Source organism: Carassius carassius, chromosome 8 (assembly GCF_963082965.1).
Source record: "Carassius carassius chromosome 8, fCarCar2.1, whole genome shotgun sequence".
Classification (NCBI taxonomy): Eukaryota; Metazoa; Chordata; class Actinopteri; order Cypriniformes; family Cyprinidae; genus Carassius; species Carassius carassius.
Genome location: NC_081762.1, coordinates 11,578,348 through 11,588,185, shown reverse-complemented (window position 1 = coordinate 11,588,185; position 9,838 = coordinate 11,578,348).

Below are 9,838 nucleotides of genomic sequence, written 5' to 3'. Positions count from 1 at the left end.
ACTCTATTAATTAGATTATTAGTCTATAATATAAAAATGGTAGACTAAATGAATTTGCAGAGATGCCACTAGATGGCAGTACAGCACAGTGATCAGACATAATAGACGCCATACCAGCACAGCAGTCAGATATAATAGACGGATTCTGTCCTTTGACATGAGATTAAAACATCATAAACAGTGTTTGATAAATAATGAAATGTCAGTCACAGAAAGTAATAAAAGCTGGCATATAAGCACACAATACACATCCAACCATGGTTCTGCAGAATTTACAACTAAGCCAATGTTGGCTCTCTTTTCAAATGTGCGCAAACTCACCTGCTCACACAAAAACTGTGCTTCACTCAGCAGTGACTTACAAGACTGAACACACACTTCTGCTCACACGCACATAAACACACTGTCCCCATTTCTCGCAGCCATTAACAATCCACCCACACACATCTCTCACAAACTACTACCTGGCCTTCACAAGCACACGCAATGTTTTTTTTTTCTTCTTTTTTTTTATACTTTGCATTGATTTAAAAGTAGAATGGCAGGAAGTCAGCATCAAATGGTGGGGCCCCTTTCCTGTATGTGATAGCATGTGTGTGCGTTTATTACACAGGGTAACAGTTATACTTAAAAACAAGAAACAAAACATCTGTGAAAGAACTCAAACACACACATATACAAAAAAAGTAAATTGGAGACTGATCAGTACAATCATTTTACTACAAAGACATGTTTCACCTTAAAGGGATAGTTCACACAAAATAAAAATGATCTCATAATTTCCTCACCCTCGTGTCATTCCAAATTTTTTTGTTCAGTGGGACATAGAAAGAGATGTTATGAAGAATGTTCATGCTGCTCAGTTCCATAAAATGAAAGCTGATGGCGACCAGAATTTGACAAAAAAAAAAAAAAAAAAAACGCCAAAGGCCGAATATCTCATCTTAAAAGTGATCTATAAAACGTTTTCACTATATTTTGAAACCATACGATAGTTCTATGTAAGTAACAGACTGAAATACACATTTTTAGTAGTGTAGGCTACAGTCAAAAAATAAAATTATTAATAAATAAATAAATCCACTTTATTTTTCAACGCAGAAGTAAGTCTTTTTTGTAAATGTGTGAGACTTCCGCTTTATTAGCCGCAAGGGAAATAACGAGAAGAATAACAAGTGCCATAAATGGTACAAACCAGTGTGTTCATAATAAAGATAATACATTTATGGTACACACCAGTTTAAACCCAGGTAACGTTAGATATGTTCAAATGGAACACACACTGGCCAAGCGCTTGTGTATGTACCAAACGTTTCTTGGCCTAAATTGTGGCATAATTTTCATTTTTGCGTGAGCTAGCTCTTTAACCCGATACGCGGGACTGTGTGTATGGGTGTGTATGACAGCACGTGTAGGGTTACTCATAATGACTCATTCTTTTTATCCAAAGAGGTCATTGTCTCCCCCTCACCTCGTGCATGAACTCACTAGTATCTGAGGTGAGTCACCTGGCAGACTTGTTTGTGTTTGTAACACACATAGATACACATCTGTCTTACTTGAGAACATATTTTTCGAAAGCAAAAGCAAACTTTAATTGCAAATGCTGAGATCCCAAACAGTTTTCATGAGGTCTTCAAAAAAGGAATTTACATGGGAAAAGTAGTTTGAAAACAAGTGAAAATCCAAGTTACCCACTGGGCTATCTTTCTGGAAAGGACTAGTTGTTTTGCAGACAGAACTAAGCTCTCGCTTAACAGTCCAGTCCAAACCAACTATAGCATATCTCTGTGAATAAATATCTATGCAAATTATGTTATTGTACAGCGAGTTTAATTTCCTCTTTGTCAAAAGTAATCATTCTTACAGCTCCACCCCCTGCTGTGAAACTTAATTAGTATTTGTACTGCCTGTGCCCACACTGTCATTCAAATTGCACACACTATTATTTATGAAAAAGACTTAAAGCAGAATGGGACTGTATGTATGTGTGTGTGTGTGTGTGTTGGGGAAGAGAGGCTAGCCTGTGAAAAATTAATTCCCTTGTCTGCTGGCTCTAACTAGCCCGCACAGCAGGAATCACACTTTGATATGTCTCTTATTTAGAAAAAACTACCAATTGCACGTGCAGACACGTCCTCACACGACGCGACAGTCCGTTGACAGTGTGCACTTGGACTATTTTAAGCCTCCCTATACAGTGCTGTCTGTCAGTATGCAAACGTCATGAAGCATCTGTGTATGTGCTCATATGAAGGTTTAGCCATAGATGAGGGCAAAGCAAGAGTCTAAGTATATATGTGTGTGTTTTGTGAGTTAGTCTGGTAAGCGCAGAGCATTGATGGTGTGCTCTGTGGGGGGTAAGCCGCCTCATAAATCTCTGGATTTTTGCTCTTTCATGGAGGGTCTGCAACAGGAATGATAATAAAACATAAGAGACAGTGCTCCTGTCTATCATACGCACACACATAAATATCTACTTTAGACATCTCTTCGAGCAGCCGGTAGAAATGGTGTTGTGGAAGTGCAGGCTAAGGTTGCAAATGCATACGATTTTCCAGTGAAGTTGCAAAGTGCAAATATTACAGTATACGCAAAAAGAATTTCAATTCAGATATTATGTTGTCTTCATGATTTAATCCTCTTGTTCTGTTTGGGGTCTCAAAGATTACATTTTAATAGCTCAAAATACAGTGAAATGTCTGGTTTCTGCTGCCTAAAGTGGTAGTTCAACCAAAAATGAAAACTGGTGTCATTTACTTTATTGTGTGAAACACAAAAGAAGATATTTGAAGGAAAGGTCAACTGTTGGACCCTATTGACCATTATTGTGTGGACAAAATATCAATTGTGTTCCACAAAATAAAGTAATGAATGATTACATGTTTGGAAGATCATGAGTGTGTTTAGTGATTAAAGAAATTTAAATTTTGGGTGAAATATCCATTAAATTAGATGGAAAAACATATTAATCTTAACATTTCAGCGCATTCTATGAGATGTTACATATGTTTGGTATCCGAGACCCCATATTTTCATTGTGATCGAAACGGAAACATCATAACTGTTCAAACAGATGGTTAAGGCTTCAGTAATATCTGTCTAATGGCTTTTGATTAGGTAAGAGGAACTACTTCTAATCATATAATGGAAAAATAAGGTTAATTGTTTGAAATTGCTGTTGGATTGTTACCATAAATTAGAAATTAACATTGGGTTTTTGGGACCGCACACATAAGTTTCAATAGATTGTGTGGTTTAGGACGATTTGAATTTAAATTTACAAGTAAACATCTGTCTGTTAAGCATTTATATTCTGCCTGATTTGCATGATGAAGATTATACAGTGTTATTTGGTTTATTTTAAATCAGTATTCATCTGGCGGCATGTGTTCGATTCTCTTCTACCAGGTTGCTGTCACAGTAACATTAAAAATGATTTGTATCCATACTTACAGTATGCAGAGCGATTACTTGTATACTTGTAGATCACTACACAGTTACTGATCTCTATATATTTTAGGACACAATCCATATGTATAACAACAGTTAGTCTTGAACCACTGGAATAAGTTTTGAAGCTAAAATCCTTTTGTTTTTTTAAGCATATGGGAGGGCTCACAATTGAGATACCATGATTGTTGCATGCTTGTGTTTGTTTCTGTCACAAATAGCCTGTTGCAGTATGTGCATTTAAAGCCTCAGTGAGCCAAAAGTATTCTACGTTGTACCTCATTTAAGCTTTATTGTTTATTTAGGCCTTCTGTATAGTTTTGAATATGACCAACAAACATGTTTCAGGTCATGCTATTTTTGGAAAACAGCCTGTTATGTCAAAACATATGGCATAACAGCAAGCCACGGAACTGCGCTCCGCAGTCTCTGTGCCTCCTATTGAATCCCAATAGTAATATGTGTCTGCATTCTAGGCTAATAAATGCATGAATAGATAACCTTTCCATTTTATTAAAAAAGTAATGACAGATCAGCCAATCAGCTTCATAGGGTGCAAAAAGCATAGAAATAAGAGAATAAGTTGTGACTAGAAATTCATATTTGTGAATGCCGATCACTAATATATTTGCTCTGCATTCAAATTTTACAATTGAAAACGTTTCAAATATAAAAATGCGTAATTTTATAGTTACCGTAGTGTGCTTTTACATATTTTTTATAATTGTAATATTTTTTAATCTATTTAATGAATAAGACCATTGATGCTAATATGGCATTTGAAAAAACTAAAAACTTTAAACAATCATGCTTTACCAATTTTTTTAATGTAACATTGCAATGAATATCAGGTTACAATAAAGGACAAAACATAGATGAATACAAAGCAAGCAAGAAAAAAATAAAGACTCGATGACAAAAAAGAAAACAAAAAGGAAGCTGGGGGTGGACAAAGGCAGAAGCGTCTGGCTGCAGAGAGAAAGAAAACAAGAGAGACGCTTTTGTGAGGAGAGGGTGCGGAGCTTCACAGAGGTGAGTCAATGTGACAGCCGAAAGAGAGAGTGTCGGTCTGTGTCTGTGTGCAGAGTAAACCCTTTAGTCCTGCGACCCCGCTCTTCTTTAGCCGAGCACTGGGGCAACACTATTTCCCTAATCCACCCGCTCTAAAGCGACCGACAGGCCACTCACAAACGCTTTAATGCACAGCAGCCTTTAGGCACAGGGTCATTAACATGATATTATCTCCAGACGCAGACTATAGAGTGTATGTGTGTGTGTTTGTTTAGTGTGTAAGCTGCACTGGTCCTTTCATTGCTATCTCAGTCTGAAAAGACAGAATGTTACAGTCTGACTGTATGTAGCGAGGAGATACTTTGTTTTTATATTGTATGCAAAAGCAGTGCTGGAACAAGTGCATTTAAATAATACCATGTTATTAGGTTTTGGGATAATACTGGGCATGTGTAGATCAATAAATGTGTTTCTAGTCCTAATAACACACTTTAATATTACAATGATGCTAATTATTATACCTGGAAATGTTAAATAAAGTCTACAACAAAGGCACATTAAATGTTTAGGTGGATATAACAGATTTTTATTTAAGCATTACACACCTAATTACTGGTTGTCACTTCAAAATGCATGACATTACAATTGTGAGTCAATGCATCGTTGAAGGTGTTCGTGTGTTTTTGAGTCATTTAATTCTATTATAACGTAATATGTTTTAAAATAAATTGTAATTTTAAAACCAGTAATTTGTCTTTATTTCATTAGGACTACTCCAGTGGTGTGACCTGGAATTCTCCCTGTAAGTTGGCCTAAATATTTCTGATATATTTTCATTTTTATGTAATATAAAACGAATGCTCCTTATATCATTTTCTGTGCTGAGCGAGTCTGTTTCTGGCTTTCCCAGCTCTAGGCCCATGCTGTGCACAGTTGGGGGGCCTGAAGCTCCAGCAGCCACTTATTTAGGGAAAGAAAAGCGAAATCTTCAGTCTTCCAGCCTCACTTTCTTGTTACAAAGCCATTGAGGACTGAACACGGTCTTGGTCTGCTTACTAATTTTCTTAAGTTTCTTAAGTTTAACGTAATTGTATGTCCTTCTGGACCTGGACGTCAAACCCGGAACAGGAGAATCCAGTTTGAGTTAATCGACATGCAGATATTCCAGCCATTTCACGACTAGCTTGGAATAATATATATATATATTTCTGAGGATGAGATGAAGATCTGAGGTATGTAAAGTTATGGGCTCATGGGTTCAGTCATAACTAATTCTGTGTAACGGAATGCTATTCTGGCAATACACTGAGTTGCTAATATTTGAGGATTCCCACTCATTATAGAAGCATAATGATAAAATGGGTTCGAGGAGATTCATCATAATTCGATCAATGTGGTAACTGAGGTAGAATCGTACAGCTTTTAGAAGCTGATCAATATTTGGCTCACCTCTCTGGGTGTGCCGTATAAGAGCAGTTTTGTGGTGAAATACCATTTAAAGTCAGCATATGCTTTCATTTTCATATTCTTGTTGGCTCGAGTTCAAATCCTTGCCATAGTGGAGAGTCTGAGATGTTTGGTTTGGTGGGAAGCCAATGCTGAAAATGCCATAATAGTCACTGCGGGCCTAGCAGCAACTAAATTTACAACCTATTCAGAAAACATGAATATGGGTTTGTATACAAGGCTAAATTGTTTGAAATTTCTCTAGTCTAAATCTGTGATTTAAAATCAACCCTGAAAAAATAAAAAAAAAACACTTTCCTTAACCATGACAAAGAAGTGCATCTGTGAGTGCAATATAATCAAAGTGTAAATCTTAGTCTTTGTAGCTTAGTCTTTGTATCTTTGTGCTGTTAGATTCATCACAAGCAAGGGCATGCATGAAATGGGCTGTTTCGCTGCACGTTGCATTATATAAGTTTAGGATGATTACAAGGCTTTAATGCAAACTGTTATTAGATGAAAGACAATTTATAATCCATCGTATCAATCTAGAAGGAACACAAGAACATTGGTATTAGACAGATTCACATGAAACACGGGCCTGAACAGCTCTACGGGTATTGAACTGTAAATTCTTGCATATCCCTTTCAGTACAACATGACTTCATTCTGTGTGTTAATCTGAACAATTATTCTGATTTCCATTTTGATGTAATTTGATTAACTGATTTCAAAAATAGAAAATGTATTGTGACAAACAATGTAACTGCCTTAATACATGTTAAAAATTGCCTTTACCAATTAGGTAATATATATATAAGATTTTCTTGTTTAAAAGTGTACAATGTTCTGTTACTAATTACTGTACATTAACATTTGATATTTCAAAAGAATAAATGGCTTTATGATGTTTCTCTTTAAAAACATTTTTATCTCCCACTTGAAGTCTTCTAATTCTAATAATTTGAATCTTCATACAGAGTAGATCTGACATTTTCTTTATAACCCCCCCCCCCCCCACTCACCCCCGTTCAAACATCAAACATAGCAAGAGAATGAATTAAATGAGACTAATAAAAATAATTTGACGTTATATAATTTTGTCAATTACATTGCTGCATGTGAAAATAGGCAGCATAATATTGGGAGTCTACGTGATTTTATATTTAAAGAATGACACAGCTTTGATCTCTGCATTTTTCTCATTTGTGAATGTCTAACATTAAGGCACACGATGTCCTACGCCTACAGCTCTGAATCATACAAACAAATGTTGTAGCCAATCAGAAACTGTTATTATGTGTTTAGGTGATTTACTAACCAATCAGAAATGTGCAGTGGAGACTGAAACTGTGCTGGCTTGAAAGAGGTGCAATTTGAAATATAATTACCAGCAGAATAATTAAAATAATTTAGTTCATTTCGTACCACAGGTTATGCAACTCTTTTGGAGCATTACGATTAATCAAGGAAAACCACAGCTTTAATTGGAATAATGTCAGACAAAATAACACATTTAGTATAAAAATAAAGGCCTGCTGTAGGGAAAACTATTCATCTAAATTGATCCTGTTGCCCTACATTTTCACTCAGAACTGAACATCAACTGTTTGTCCATCTATAAAGTCAGGCAGCAAAATGGAATTTATGTTTCCTTTGATATAAAATGAGGCCTTCATCTCAAAGGCTGTTGAGTCCAAGGACATCTTGAAGTGATGGGCTATACTGGGTATTCTTATATGGTATAATACAATCTGAAAAGGCACAGACATAAATTTTCATTTATTTTCCAGCCCTTTTTTCCTGTCAAGGTTGACGCTGGATGAGGTCATCTTTCCAGCAGCGGCTAAGAAAGCTTGTGTGTATATTGAAGATACGTGGATGTCTTATGGACACGTCTTGATGCCAAGGTTATGCTGACAGTATAAGTGTGTGAGTGAGGATTGTTTGTGTGACGTGTTTTTAGTTTTCCCCCATGCTTTAATCAATACACACAATAAACAAAGATAGGTAATTCCCCATCAATTCTGTTAACCTTTCCATGCCAGCTCATGTTGAGTGTAGCATCTGTAAAATAAGCCTATTCACATTGATGTTAAATGTGTGTGAATATGTGTAAACAAATTATTCGCTATATATATATATATATATATGAATGTATTAATAGATTAATAATGGATTAATGAAATATATTTAACACAGTTCATTTTATATTGACCCTTTCATTTACTGGTCAAAGGTTGGGGCTGGCAGGTTTTTTTTTATTTTCTTAAGATTATATTTAATAATCTCTATGTTCACCAAGACTGAATTTATTGGTCCAAAAATACAGTAAAACAATAATACTAAAATACTATTATTCTTATTTTCTTAGAAAAATCTAACAGAGACGTGATACGTTGCATTCAGAAGTTTGGGGTATAGGAGATTCTTTCAAAAATGTACAAAGAAATAAATTAGTTGATGCTTTTAAACAGCAAAGACACATTTAATTGATCAAAAGTGACAGTAAATATATTCAGAATGTTTATAATTAGATATTTATAATAATTAAATATATTTATAATGTTTATAAACAGATCATTTATAATTTCAAATAAATGCTGTACTTTAATCCTGAAAAAAAACGTATTACCGTTTACAGAAAAATAAGTACCACATACTTCCATACTGATAATAAATATATATATTTTTTTATTTATTTATTTTATTTTTTTATTTTTGAGTAGCAAATCAGAATATTAAAATGATTGCTGAAGGATCATGTGACACTGAAGACTGGAGCAATGATGCTGAAAACACAGTTTTGTGAATTAATTACATTTTCAAATATATTAAAATAGAATATGGTTCTTATAGTTTATAATAATATTTCACAATATTGCTGTTTTACTCAAGTCTACAGCCTTGAGAGGCTTCTTTCAAACGATATACAGAATATTTGCATTTTGTTTGCAAAATTGCATCTGTTTTTTACTACAGTCTATAAATAATGCAAAGTGCAGCATCTGTCACAGGATGATGTCCTATTTTTTGACGCATATACTAGTGTTGTGAAAGCCGACAGCGGCAGTGTGAATGATGCTGATCAGAGGAAGAACATCTAGTTATGCTGTATTGAAGTAAAATCCAGCAGAAGGTTTCATTTCATTCTCTGAGACGGAAATACATATGCACAATTTAGATCTGATTCTGGATGTGATTATGTGTGAGGGATGAGGAGGAGGAGGATGTGAAATGGAGATAAATAATTTCAGTGATATAGCTTTCACAATGCTTGTTCTCATTCACCCTCTCTCACTCACGCACATAAGATCTATTCCAGGAAATTAATTTATTTTTAGTAGAACTGGTATGCTTTTAATTACCAGCATAACTGTTGATGACTTATTGGAGGGAAAATAAAGGAGAAATTTCACAAGATTGACACTGGTTAAAATATTTCATAAAACCACAGGAAGTGACTATACGGTTTACTGTAAATTGCGTAAAGCCAACACACCGAATAATGCATCATTTCGAAATATTTGCAAAACAATGCATTTCAGATATATTGAACAATATCTGCTTACGTTGTGGTTTCTGTTGTCCAAACGTTCCCTCACATTTTCAATTCAATTCTTTTTCAGTTTTAACTAAGCTAAAAAATCTCCCATAAACGGGTTTAAGTGGTGTATAAAACAGAACAATGGGGCCATTTCTAAATGTTTGTGTTTGTTGGTTTTTGACTGGTAACAGTTTGTGTTCCACTATGCTGCTTTTTAATTGATTTTCTATGTAAACATGAGCTAGACATGCATTTTTGACTGTCATTTTTCTCTCGCTATTGTTCAACATCCTGCACATAAGCACTGCATTTTTAAGATGCCATTTTCGAGTTAAAAGAAGTTCAGCTTTTCAAAATTCACCTGGAGACCTTGTCTTTTCT